General features: G+C 39.2%; 1 long non-coding RNA gene across 1 annotated transcript in view; it reads left to right on the forward strand.

Annotated features, from left to right (window-relative positions):
- Positions 1-572: 572 nt before the first annotated feature.
- LOC146785782 (uncharacterized) overlaps positions 573-13901 on the forward strand; it is a 34543-nt gene continuing 21214 nt past the window's right edge. The window contains exons 1-2 of the long non-coding RNA XR_014970484.1: positions 573-673; positions 13333-13405. This is a non-coding gene — a long non-coding RNA (uncharacterized LOC146785782). The remainder of the gene's footprint in view (positions 674-13332; positions 13406-13901) is intronic.

Raw genomic sequence — 13901 nt, forward strand, 5'->3', positions numbered from 1 at the left:
GCTACATCACCATGACAACGGATATAGAAATCACTTAGTGACTCCTAGAAAGAGAGCGCAGTGACACAGTGCCCCTTGTATGGCGAATCTAACTAAAGCCTGCTTTCAAATGGCTATTCAGCTTGGGCATTCATGTAGAGGATGGGGTGGTTTTACACAGGTAACTACAACAGAAAGGCCGGCAAGCACTCCAGCCCGAGCATATGGTAAAGTATCTGCTTAATTAATGCATCCTCAATGGATTTTATCCATTTTAAACTTGTTTTCTTTAACTTGAAACATCATTAAGGTAAAAGGCAGCATTAATCAACATCTTGGAACTCACTTGGGTAATAAATAGTGATGCCTTTTCTTCCCGAGCAATAGAATCTTTTCAACTACTTTTGCTTTTGTTAACTAGCGTTAGATGCAAGCCATTTTTTAAACGGATGGCTTTTTCAAAGCAAATCTTGGGAGGCCTCTAGCGGCCATTCGCTGCAATTGCACTTTTTTTTTTTTGCCCGCCGAGGACAGCCTTCTAAAATGTCTTCAAGCTGTTACCTGAGAGTTCCACAAAGAACAAATGATTGATAATGATGTTGAACATGCGGAAGGTAATTGCGATTTTATGATCGTCGAGGGCGCATGACACTTTTATAAGAGTTATAATTTGACTACTCACATATGACGAATGGTAAGATATTTATATTAAGTAATTTGTATTTAGCAAATAATAACACGCTTAAAAAAATGTTTAAATGACATGACTGCAAATGTTTGTGTAACATTTTTGTGCATTTCCTAACTGTATCCCTGATGCGGAATTACGTAGTTTTCATACAACAAAAATACTACTGCCATTTCCCTGAGAACTAGACTGGCATGCATCCCAAAACATTGCGGTAAACCACGGGTACAATTAATGCTACACGACCTATGCCTTAAAGAGAATATCACAACTCTTTGCAGCACTTTGATTTTGTGATTCTCTGTACGTGCATACTTTTTTCACACAGTCATAGAACGCAACCTATCTATCATATTTAACAATTTAAGTGCACGATTCTTGTCACATTAGGCACAGTACATGTCTGTATATTTGTAACTAATTTGGATAGGTCATTCAAAGATACATTTTGCGAAAATCGCAATATTCATTCTGGTTTTATTTGATGTACATTCTAAAACAAATACGAGCAATTTCTGTGACTATTACAACTCTCCCAATTAGCTGCGTCGTTGTGTTGTTGGCCCGTGTTATTTTCATGTTTTCAGAAAATCATATTCGATAGAAGAAGATATGTTAAACCAATTTGCAATTGGGCGATTTTTGGTCACGATATTTTCATAGGTACGTAGGAATCTAGTTCGAATTATCACAAGCTGTCCCTCATTTCTAATGAGTAGGACAAATCAGTATGTCCGAAGACATCAAGGAAAGCTGTAATAAAAAACAAAGTGTACATTGCTGTAATACTGACATGAAGGAAACAGTTTGCATGCCAAACAGCCTAGAACACAGAGGCTTTGCAGTGTCAAAATGTCAAAAAAGTGTCTGGATCTGTGTTACATTTCCCTTCCGTACAGTACATCTTCTCACATAGAGTGTTTGACAAGGAATACTTACTGGCTTTTCTGTCAGTGTCCTAAGTCAATATTTATTAGGGAATATTTAATAAACTATTCTTCACTAGCAAGAGAACCATGCCTTTTCTGTAAGAATACATCCCTTGGCATGCAAACTGTGACATTAAAATTATGATTTTAATATTTTTTGCACAGGTTCGTGCAATTATTTTTGAAAATCTAAATATTGGTATTTTAGCATGTTTTGTAGGCAACCAAAAGGAATATCTTACACAATTACTTCTGATAAATTGACACTAATTCTGTTTGTAAAAAAACTAATTTTACTAATTAATTTGGAACCAAAGTAATGTAATGCACATATAGTTCACCTGTATTTTTTAAATTGCCCTTCCTGTGCTGGTATTTCTTCATTGCAATCTCTTAATTGTAGTGACTGTTATCTTGTACACCACGCATAATTAGGTTTTCCATGCCTCTTCCAAACACACAAGAGGGAAAATACTGGTGAATGAATAATGCTTTTACTCCTGGCTCAGACATAGTTTGGCAGAATTTGACAACTTCTCTACTCTTTGGTGGGGCTGGTGTTTATTTGGCACTGCAAACTGCTAACTATATTTGTTTAAAAAAATCCCATGAGACACAGCAATAGTGACTAGATGTAGCCTTAAAGACAACACATTTTGCATATACTTAAATAGATAAAAGGCACATTTCAGACTCAACTGCTGTGAAGAGTTTTAGTGTGTCACATCAGATTGTAGCTCTTCATTTTTAGACCTCCAATTTACTGTTTCTATATGATTTTCATATTTTAACCATTCTCAAGAAACAGCATTACGCAAAGGAGGAATTGGTATATAAAAGGCACGTGTATAATTGCACTGATGTGCAAAGATATCTCATGTAGTCTACTGTATATCCATGTTAATTAAACAATCTGTACCTAACATGAACACTATATTGGTGTTTTTATAAACGGAATTGTGATTGAAAACATCAAATAAAGATATACTGTGGATTTTGATTCATATATTAATGTAACATGAGCTGCACGTCATCACTAATATGGCCTCCACCTTATTAGTGTAATAGCTTTGTGTAAATTCAAACTAGCCCATCAAAACTTCAACACCCTATTTCATCATAAAATGAAATCAGATAAAACATTAGCAATTTCTTAAAATTAAGGTAATATGTGCAGGTTGGAAATTGGTTTTGAAGTGTATGCAATTATAATTTTAACTATCCATGAATAATACACTCTCAAAAAATGCGCAAGAGTTGTAGACATATAAGAGATTTGTATACATTTTACAGTGTTCTTTGCAGAACATGCAGTGGCACGTTCAAGTTGTTGTATGCTTTGTGTTACCGCTTATCCGTAACAGTGATATTGAACAAGAGCATTATTATAGCACATTCGACAATTGCATTTCTACAAAAAATTGATTTTTTCTGAATCTAGTATTATTTGTTATTTTTAGAGCAAAGTGAGAAAAGGCTAAGTAAAGAGGAAAATCACAGCAAAAGAACTGTTGACAATGTAAACAAGAATGTCATTACTAATTTCAATTGGGAGCTGTGGTGAGCAAGATGATTGTATTGTTGTTTATGTCTTATGGTAAAATAAGTTACGCTTTGCATCAAAACAAAGCTGCTGCCTTACTTCTCTTTTGGACTTCAGTGCTTCTTTCTCCTCCTTATACTCAAGCTTTTTTTTATTGCCTGTAGTTTATAATAGTTGGTGAGTGCACAATTCATGTATGCCATAAACCATGCAGGTTTTTCTACTTTGTATACTTTTCATACATTTACCTCACTTGACATTTAGTATTTCAAATAAAACACAATATATAATCTCTGCTATGTTGATAAATGTGTGAGACTAGTCTGTGACTTCAACATATATGTGCTGATTCACAAAAGCATTTATAATTACAGGGAGTAAGACTTCTGAATAACTATTTGACATCCTCTTAGATACCTTTGTTAATTGGCCTTTACATGTCAGACTTCATGCAAAAGTGCAACAATGGGACAATCCTTTTAAGCTGCACTGCTTGTTCATTAATATTCCCTGAAAATTTCCATTTAGGTTACACATTTTATGTTTCATGGCTAACTAAAAAATGCATGTAAGAGTACATAAAAGTGTCATACAGGAGTACTACTTTACATTCTCCAAAGTGCCTTTGTGAATATACCCCCAATAGCTCAAACGTATATGTTGTCCTACTAATGCCTCTTTTATCACACACAATATTACATTCTATTGACAGTCCTACTATGTTTTGATAAGAACTAATGATCTTACATTTGATGAGCATGCCACACTGTCAAATTGTAAAATTCATATATATGACCAATAGGTTCTAAAAATCATAAATGTATATGTACCTAACCTTCACATCCTCTGGAAGAGGTGTTTCCAGTGGAACAATTGTGCTAATAATCCTTACATCTTTTATTATCAGATATTTGTGTGTGATTTTATAACTGTTCTCTGCAACTTGCAGGCTGTTTCAGAGTGCCAAGATGTGTGTGTGTTGCAAACAAAAGGAAGAATACTACACACATAATAACAGACACAATAAAATGTTTTTTTTTTACTTTAACCATGACAATATGTTGTCTTCCAATTCCATTGGGCCTAATTTCCATAAAAGCTTTTGCTTTTATAATATTTGCTTGTTCAAGAAGAAGTATTCACATGGTTACAACGGTGGTAATAATGCAAAATGTATTTTAAGTCTATGGTCACATATTTTTCCCGAGGACCAATTCAGTGCCAATGAACCGATGTTACAAAAGTAGAAAAAAAATCCCTGGACTGTGACTGATGGACCGTGTAAACTGTACCCTTTGTTCCTGCCATCTACAAAGACTGCCCATAAATTGCTTTGGGCCCATTAAATAGAGTAACTTTTTCAAGAGTAAATGTCTTGATTAATAAAATCAAAAACATGAGAGACCCATCTAGGGTGATTTATGCTACATTTGTGCAATCTATGAGTGCCTATAGTGCAGGCGGGTAGCAAAAGGTTGGCTGACAATAATGTTGGGATCGTAGCAGTACCTCATATGCAAATGTAAAAAGGACTGTGCAAAGAGGTGCTGAGGACATTCAGGATACATAGTTTACCCCCAAATAGAAGTAAATTCCACAACAATTGTGCTGGTTCACAAACTGTGGTCTTTTGTTTCATTTCTGTTTACCATGTTAAACAATTTCATCTGTTCTAACCTGGCAAACACAAATCCTAAACAGGAACAAATTCAAAGAAAAGGCATTTTTATGAAAATAAAATTGAACATAGGAATATAGCTAGATTATTTTTTACTGGTCTAAATGGATGTCTGAATATGCCTATCTACTTATGACACTTTGCCCATAGATAGCTCCATTGTTGGGGGTTTTAATTGTGGGCAATCTCCTAAATTATCATTGTCAGTCACACACATTTCTATGAACATTTTATGCCATCCTCAATTCGCACATGGTGCAGATGAAAATGTTTGTGGATTCCATCTTGAAAAGAACAATTATACAATTCTGGAACTAATGTTTTAATATATTTGGCTCCCCGTGTTCCACGATGAACCTGACTCTTTTTTCTTACATTCATGTACTATCTTAGTTGTAACTTTGGTATAGTTTTATGGCCACAGACACCGAAATTTCCCTGGTACTTTTAGCTTTGTCCCAGAAATTGGGTTATATGATTTTGCCTAATTGTCATTGGTTACACTTTTTCCATTATACATTTGTTTAATGGGTGTTCATTTTGTATTTTTGTAAGTTTTTGTCATTCAGTCTTTAAGTCCTTTTAGTAAATGTACTTTCTGTTTTTCAAATGTTTGTACAGGTTTCCGACAGTAAAACTAGTCCCTCAAAACAGCAATGTAAAATTGAAACGTGTATATTGTTGGATGACTATACTTGCATTTATAGAAATAGTTCCTAATGAGTAATCTGTATTCCACAAATCCTCACTCAAATATGCCAAAGTAAAATAAAAAAGCCTCACATTTTATAAAAGGATGCAATATAAACGAGTTGATGTTTGGGCTAAGTAGAAGATGGCAAATATACTGAAAGTGATGGGCTCTTCAGGAACTCAAAGGGCATCAAGAGGAAACAGAAGCTGTTTCATTAGGCAGCATGGGCTAGCATGTGCTGCTACTGTAATGTGGTATTCCCCTCATGCATGATCCACAAGAGGAATAGCATATGCATCCCCACTGCTTAAACTACATCAACGTCTTTCTAGGTCCTACAAACTTGAGCCTATGATGTCCTCTTTTGTAAATATGAATTTCACCCAGATGTTCAAATGTATCTCATCTCCTGGACAGTTGATGTACGGAGGCTCCTACTGGAGGAAGGAGGAGAGAGTCAGAATAGCAGAGAGAGTATAAAAGCTATGGATAAAATGGAGAATAAAAGGAGAGACAACGAGAAACATTTTGATAGATGCTGCATATAAAAATCTAATAAGAGGAACCTATGGTGAGCAGTGAATAGGAGAGAGAGAGAACGTAGAAGAACAGAGACACCAATGAACAGGGAGAAATTTAGAGGGCAAACGTTAAATCACAGACAGCAAGAAGGATTGACGTAAAAAAAAACCAGAGTTCGAAAGAGAGACTAAGAGAAAGAATAGAAAGAGACAACCGGATAGAGAGCCAGAAAGAGGAAGGAATGTGATGGAAAAAAGAAATTGGAGGCATAAAGATTTCCATGTCAGATATGCACAAATTTTTCAATCTTTGATAATTTTTGCATGCTGGCATCTGTTGTTTTTTTAAATGCATTTCCAAGTATAAATACTGTATTATAAGAACCAGTAAGTAAAGTAAAATGAAATTGCATTGCATAAGCTACTTTACCCTTGACTTTGTGAATCTTGAAACTTTGACAGGAAGAAAATAACTGAGAGGCACACAGGTTAGGAAAGGACATGGAGGAAAAACATAGATAGGGGGAAATTAAGGATAAAGAAGAGAGGGAAAGGATTTAAGGACAGAGAAACTATGAGTACCTGAAATTAAAAGGAATGAAAGAGAAGGAAATAAGAAGGGCCAGTTAGTATGATTAGTATGATTAATAATGCAGGATGGACGAAGAATGAGAATACTGAGTGCCAGATATATCAGAAAAGACATGGAAGAAGGGAACTGAGAGAAAAAAAGAGAAGAAAGTGAAGTCATGTCAGAAGCTGCTATTTAAAGCATGGTACACACAGTTTCCCTAGTCTTGTGTAATCCTTGGCATAATGATATTTGTAGATTGACAACCCACTTAAAATGTTAAAATGTTAGAATGTGAGCATTAGAAATCCAAGAAAAAGTAATGGATTAGCAATGTGTGCCTGAGCTAATAGGGAAATGAAGATAAAGGAGTGAGGGTGATATGGGATTATAGGTAAGGCAGGGGTAGGACAGGGAAAGGAGGAAATGGAGGAATGAAATACTGAAGGTTTTAAGAAGGGACAAGTGGGAAAAGGTCCTCCCATCTCTTTCCTGGTGTCAGTACAGGTGCTTAGTTTATTTCCTTTTTCTACATCCTGCCTTTGCCTATTCCCCATTGTTCCTCCAGAAGTCCCCCAAATCTCCTCTCAATGGTCCACACAATCAGGGGAGATTTTAAACATTGCTGGTGGGATTGCCTGACTATCAGGCCATTCTGGTCAGAAATACTGGCACAAATTCTAGACATACTGGGCTACCCAGTATCTTAGGAACCGGGCTTTACACTTCTGAGCCTGCGGGCTGATCTCCTCAAACGCCAGACTGCAGGAGATAGATCTATTCTATGGCTATGCCTGGGGGTGGTGAAAATGGCAGTGGCATTGGCCTGGAAAGAGAAAGAAGCACCATCCATGACTCAGTGGCACTGCCACCTCTGGCAGGCTCTCACCATGGAGCGAATTATGTCCGTGCTCTCTGACTCCTTTGAAAATGTTGACTATATATGGGGTCCCCTGGTGGAGTATCTATCACAGTGGCTTCCTCTCGGTTCATGCTCAACATGAACACAAGCACTACATCTCTTCCAATTTTAGTAGTTCCATATGGGGTGGGCCTGGTGGAGGGCGGCGGTCCCTCAGGGAGCTTTCACACCTGCCTGGTGGCTGGTCTAGTGGACCCTGCTCTCTGAAGCCTATTGATTAATTTACCATGTACCTTAGTTGGTGGGAGTTCATTGGGAGGGGGATGGGAGTTCGAGGGGGTATTGTAATTTTGTACTGGTGTTGGTACATGGTACTTTTGTGTACTTATGATTGCTGTCCTGATCACTTCCTCAGAGAGATGCAAGTGATCTGTTCTATAGATTTAACGCTTTATGCTACAGGAAGTTGGCTATATTGCATCATACTGTTCTGTGCACTGACAAAATTCAATAAAAGACAATGTTGACAAAAATAAAAGTCTCTTATTTAACCCCTTCGCTGTGGCGGGAATTCCGCCGCAGCGCTAGGGGGTGCGGGGGGGGCAGCGCGGTGGCGCTGTGCTCATGACGGAGCCACTCCGTCATGAGCCACGGTTGAGCTGTGCTCATGACGGAGCGGTTCCGTCATGACTCCGCCCAGTTGCGTTGTCCCCCCGCACAGGCGGGGAAACAGCGCCGCGTGGGCGGAGCAGCCGCCAACGGTCGTGGCATGACGGAACCGCTCCGTCATGAGCACACGGCAACCGTGGCTCATGACGGAGCGGTTCCGTCATGAGCGGGGAAGGGGTTAAGGACAGCATATCTATTTTTTTAGCAGACCATGATTGGTAATATGGCTAAGGGCCTCATTTAGAGTTTGTTGGCTGGGTTACTCTGTCACAATCTTGACAAATATCCTGTTACCTTATTACAAGTGCATTATGTACTATGGCACTTGCAATAGGATGAAAGGATTATCCCTTACCTGAAGTACCCATATGCCAATGTTACATAGGCCCTCACACACAAAACAAATACACTTTTGTTTGAAGACAAAGTTCTGGTATTTGATGAAACTATACTATTATGAGGAAAATTCAAACCTTGAATTTATGCCTAAAGAGCTTGTATTTTTGAGGAAATTAACATCTGGGATTGGGTGGCAAACTGAGCAGGTTTTCTAAATATGTTTAGAATTTATATTTTAACTTGCATGTATTCTGAGAAAGGGGAATTATTTGCTTATTCTATGACGCCTTTTCACTGGTGCTCGGCACACTATATTCTACAATGGTTCATCATGAGTCATTCGGAGGTGTTCAGTGATCGCCTATTTTTAGCTTACTATGAGCTTATTAATATTATATCTCTGCTGTCTATGGCCAGAGCCTATACCTAAGGGATATGGCTGCTGCCCAAACCTGTAAATTCTTTATATGCTGAGCGTTGTCTGTTGTCAGGGCCTTTAAGACGCTTAGAACCTGAGGTAAAGGTTTGCGGTCAGAGACCTGGGATTGTGAGGTGTGTGTATTATTCAATTTATCAGACCTGCACATTTCACTTTGAGTCTGAATTCCACTTGAAATGAGATGCATTTGAACGAAAGGAATATATTTTTAGGGAATTGGCTGCAACATGGACCAATTTGTTCACAAACATTTGGAGAGATAGTTCTCCAATCACCATTAGGAGGGTGAGACTCTCAAAACAAACCCTTAATTATTAATTGTAAAACCTAGGGGGCCAGGCTTACATAGATGACCTGCAATGCAGGGCAAACGTGAAAGAGCAGAACAGTGATATGTGTAAGAAGATGTGGCGCTGTCCTGCTCTCTCCCTGGACTGGTGCACGTTAGGCAGCCATGCACCAATGCAGACACCCTCATACCATAGTGCAAGGGTGTCTGCGTTGTCTGGAGCATAGTTTTGATACTAGAAGGCTCAGGGCCGGACTTGGAACAGCAACCATTCCTGGGAGATTGCTGCTCAGACCGGCCCCGGGGGCTGGCTTTGGGGGGTGCTAGTGAGAAGCACTGCTCCTGCTTTTGTTACAGGGGGGGCAATATTGCAGCACTGCAGCAAAACCAGGCCCAGTAACAAAAACAGTACCCACAGGTAGAAAAACCGACCCCAACTATCTGGCCCACAGGGGAAACTCCAGGTGCCCACAATGGCCAGTCCGGCCATGAGAAGGGGTCCCTTCCAGTACAGAAATGATTCTTTAAGTATCACAGCCCAAAGGAAAGCGTATGTAAATCCGGGCCCTGGTTTTTTATCCAATATATTGAAAAATAATTATGCAAAATGCACTATTTATCATAATTTTCTTTTCAAAATCCGTGAAATCCGCCGTCTAGAACATTCCTGGGTGTTATGTGTGTATAGGAGTCTGGATTCACTAACGTTGATGGCTCATTCTGGGTTTCTGCTGGTTTTATTGTGCATCCTTCACCTATTTCCTGGCCTTGTGTGCACAGGTTCACATGTTATGTGGCCTTGAAACCAAGGAGAGGGGGCTCTTGCACCAAAGGGATGGTGCACCCAGTAACTGATAAGTTAAAAGAAGTTCACTACGCGGACGATAGACGCGGCGAGCACCCCGGGAGACTTGCTTTCGTTGGATACATTACCACGAACAAGAAAGTAGATTATAAAAGACTTATCCCGAACACATATGACCACTTCAAGATCGAAGAACAAGCCGAAAGTTAATTAAGTGGTACCCGAGTTCTAATTACCCACAGTCTGTATCAGGTTTTCAAGACTTCGGGGAAGGGCCTCGCCGTAAAGTTTATATTGCCAAGCTGGTGCCTATGAAAGAATTTAATATATAAGAAATGATCCACTTATCAGTGATTATCGTATCACGGCACGGAGAGTAATAAGAATATACTCCAACAGAGTGCAGTTGCACTGGCAAACATGAGATTTGGTCTTTTTTTTAAAAAGTTGAGGAAGATAAAAAGTATTGTCCTGAAGAAGATGGTACCTAATCATATTCACCATCGAAACGCGTTGACGTCTGTATACTAAGTTAAATTTGGAGAAGTCAGCAAACAGTTGTAGACAGGGAATCTAGACCCATGCTCAATGCTGTCTATACACAGGTCCAAATTAACGCTCTAAATGACATAGCATACTGTCGCTTCTTTGTATTCTTCCTTTTTTAATATGTTCATATGATTGTTGATGTGTATATGTTTTAATTTGATTTAATTAGCTTGATATGTATATGTTTTAGTCTGATAAAACTATTTAGCATTTATGTGATATGTATTTTGAGGGATTTTAATGTGATTAATGTGATTGGACTTATACTTAGAGTTCACACTTTTGTATTTGGAATATTAATTAAAAAATACTGACACTTTTTATGAGACTGTGGTTGATTTATAAGTGCCCCAATCATCAATTCTCTGTGTAAACTCCCGGTTTATTGGCTGTGATGTGTGAATGACAGATGTATAATATTCGATTCACCCAAAGGGAAAACTTCTTTTAACTTCACATGTTATGTGGCACAGACTTCAGTGCTGTGCCTGGTTACATGGATTTTAGTTAATTTCGAAAGAGCACATATAGAGCTTGTGACACCATAAGTGTTGGCATGTCAGGACCAGGCAAATCGAATGGGTGCCAGCAGATAACAGAACATGAGGACAGAACTGGGCCTAAAGCATGAGATACAAACAGTGGCGGCTCCTCGAGGGAGTGCTGCGGGGCGGTGGGGCGGGGGGGGGGGTAGTAAATAACTTTTTGTATTACCCACCTATTGTCTGCTCTTTTTCAAATGTATCCCTCTGTATATACCCAAATCATCCCTCCTGAGGTTTCCACCTCTTTTCACCTGCCATTTGTATCCAGTGGCGGCTCCATGTGAGAGTGCTGCGGAGTGCTGCGGAGCAGTGGGGCGGTGTGGGGAAGGGGCATGGTGGGGAGTAGTAAACTTCGGTTTGTGCCGAACGGAGTTGAGTAAAGAAATAAATAAATAAAACGAATTACATTGCGCTCTGCGTCGATTTGGCATTGCAGCGCGCGCAATGTAATTCGTTTTATTTATTTATTTCTTTACTCAACTCCGTTCGGCCCAATTCCGGGGTTTACTACCCCCCCACCATGCCCCTCCCCTACACCGCCCCACTGCTCCGCAGCACTCTCTCGAGGAGCAGCCACTGGATACAAATGGCAGGTGAAAAGAGGTGGAAACCTCAGGAGGGATGATTTGGGTATATACAGAGGGATACATTTGAAAAAGAGCAGACAATAGGTAGGTAATACAAAAAGTTATTCAAAATGAAAACAGTAATTTCAGAATCAGAACTGTAAGATAAAGCAATTTAGACTCGACCTTTTCACAGGCGTTCCTTTCTGCAAATTATCAGATTTGTGGATTTTATGTATGCATCTTCGTGTGAACAAATAAAATGTATTACCCTCCATAAGACGTATTCACGCACACATTCCCAAAACACGTGGGGGCTTATTTACGAGCCCCTTGCGCCACCCATACGTCACTTTTCCCATGTTAAAAATGACGCAAAAGTGGCGCAAGAGGCTAGTAAATAAGCCCCATGATCGTTATCACATCACTTGTTAAAAAAAGCCATTCATTCAATATTTAGCTACATCATCCTTGATAATTATTAAAGACAATTGTTCTCCTTTGGAGTGCAGCGCAAAATGTTTAAGTAGGCGCAGCTGACGTATGTGCCTTGTTTTACATATTACACATTGCGCCAAGATCCCTGCTTTTGCAAATGGAGATTTAATGGAATAGCGTATTCAAGAACAATCACATAGGCCGTTTGCACGTGATTGTCCAATGCCCTGGGCCAATGTGTAATCAGATGCAAAACGTGAGTCAATGCCGGGAAGTAGTGGAATTGATCTGGCCTGGTTATTTACCCGGGGCAGATGTACAAGCCCCTTTCGTCATTTTTCCCATGTTAAAAATGACGAACGCAAAAGTGTCGAAAGGGCTTGTAAATATGCCCCCGGTACTTCCCTGCTCGGAGTTCGTAAACAAAACCCTTGCATCAGGCTACAGGTAAGGTTTTGGTGTTACCTTTCAGTCTAGAATTAAAACCCGGTAGAATGTGCCTAAAAAATTCTTCTGTTTGGCCCAATATTCGTATTTTATCATAAGTCTATTGAAGCAAAAATGCTCACTGGCAGTGAACAATGCACATCCGTGGTATTTATAAGCATGCTTTCTCACCACTAGTGACAATAATATTAGATTTATTCCACTGGTTAAACCTCTGCGACTTTTTCAGTTCCTGCCTTCTTTTCCGTGCCTCTTTGTCGCCATCTGCTGTCTTTATTTCTTTTTTCTTTATATGGGCCCATGACAGTCAAGCCATTTGGCAGCACACGAAGTAGAACTAAATATTTACATTATTCTGACAGAAAAAACACATTGTTGGCATGAGCAAGTAGTATACGTCGCAGGTGTTTTTATATATGTATAATAGTAACATACCTACCTAAAATGGCAAAAAAAGGAGACATATTTGACAGTGCAATGACAAAACCCATACTACTTATCCGGCTTTTCATTGCAAATGGAACAACGCAGTTTCTATGAGCTATGTAATTGCTTAAACTACATGTACAAAATGTGTGAAAATAAACACATTTTTACTGTGGCACTACTAATGAACAACTTTGCTCATTTTAGCTACCTTATCTCAGCAAGTGATGTCACATCTATGCGTCAGCGGGCCATACCTTATTATCGACTCCTGAGCCAATTACACCATCTCACCACCTTACGTCAGTATTGTCACTTTTTTTGTCCTAATGTTTGATCCATTTTTCTGCTTTAGGAAGACTACTACACAAAAGACGAAGCTTGCGTGACTCAGCCCACTCAGAGAAACCATTTGAACATGACTGGAAGTGAGTATGTTTTGTATATGTTACATTAGTATGGAATTTGCTGTTTATTCTCATTTATACTCTGATGTAAGGACCGGATTAGAGCAGTATAACCTCACAAGTGTTTGAGGGCGTGTTTCAGGGCTTAATTTTGGTTTTGACAGTTGTGTATTTATTAGGCACCAACAATCCTATGGTTATTCTCAGTCACTTATACGTTTTTATATGTTTTGTGAATATGTTCGCAAACGCAGTTGTTAGCTAATACAGGCCATATTGTTCTGTCAAGGTTTGCTAAGACTGTTAACCTTTGATGAGAGTCACTTTCGAGGCCATAACGGTAGTTTTAACTCCTCTCAACTTGTGCCAGGCCGGGAGAGTGTTGGAACTACTGCGCAAGTGCGCAGTTTATGCCACTCAAGCAGTTCTAAACAAGGTAAACCGGGGAATAAACTTTTCCCAAGAACCCTTGCTCTTTTATTTTGGTTAAATGCCGCAGCCTCGAGTCTCGTGACAT

Source organism: Triturus cristatus, chromosome 11 (assembly GCF_964204655.1).
Source record: "Triturus cristatus chromosome 11, aTriCri1.1, whole genome shotgun sequence".
NCBI classification, from domain to species: Eukaryota; Metazoa; Chordata; class Amphibia; order Caudata; family Salamandridae; genus Triturus; species Triturus cristatus.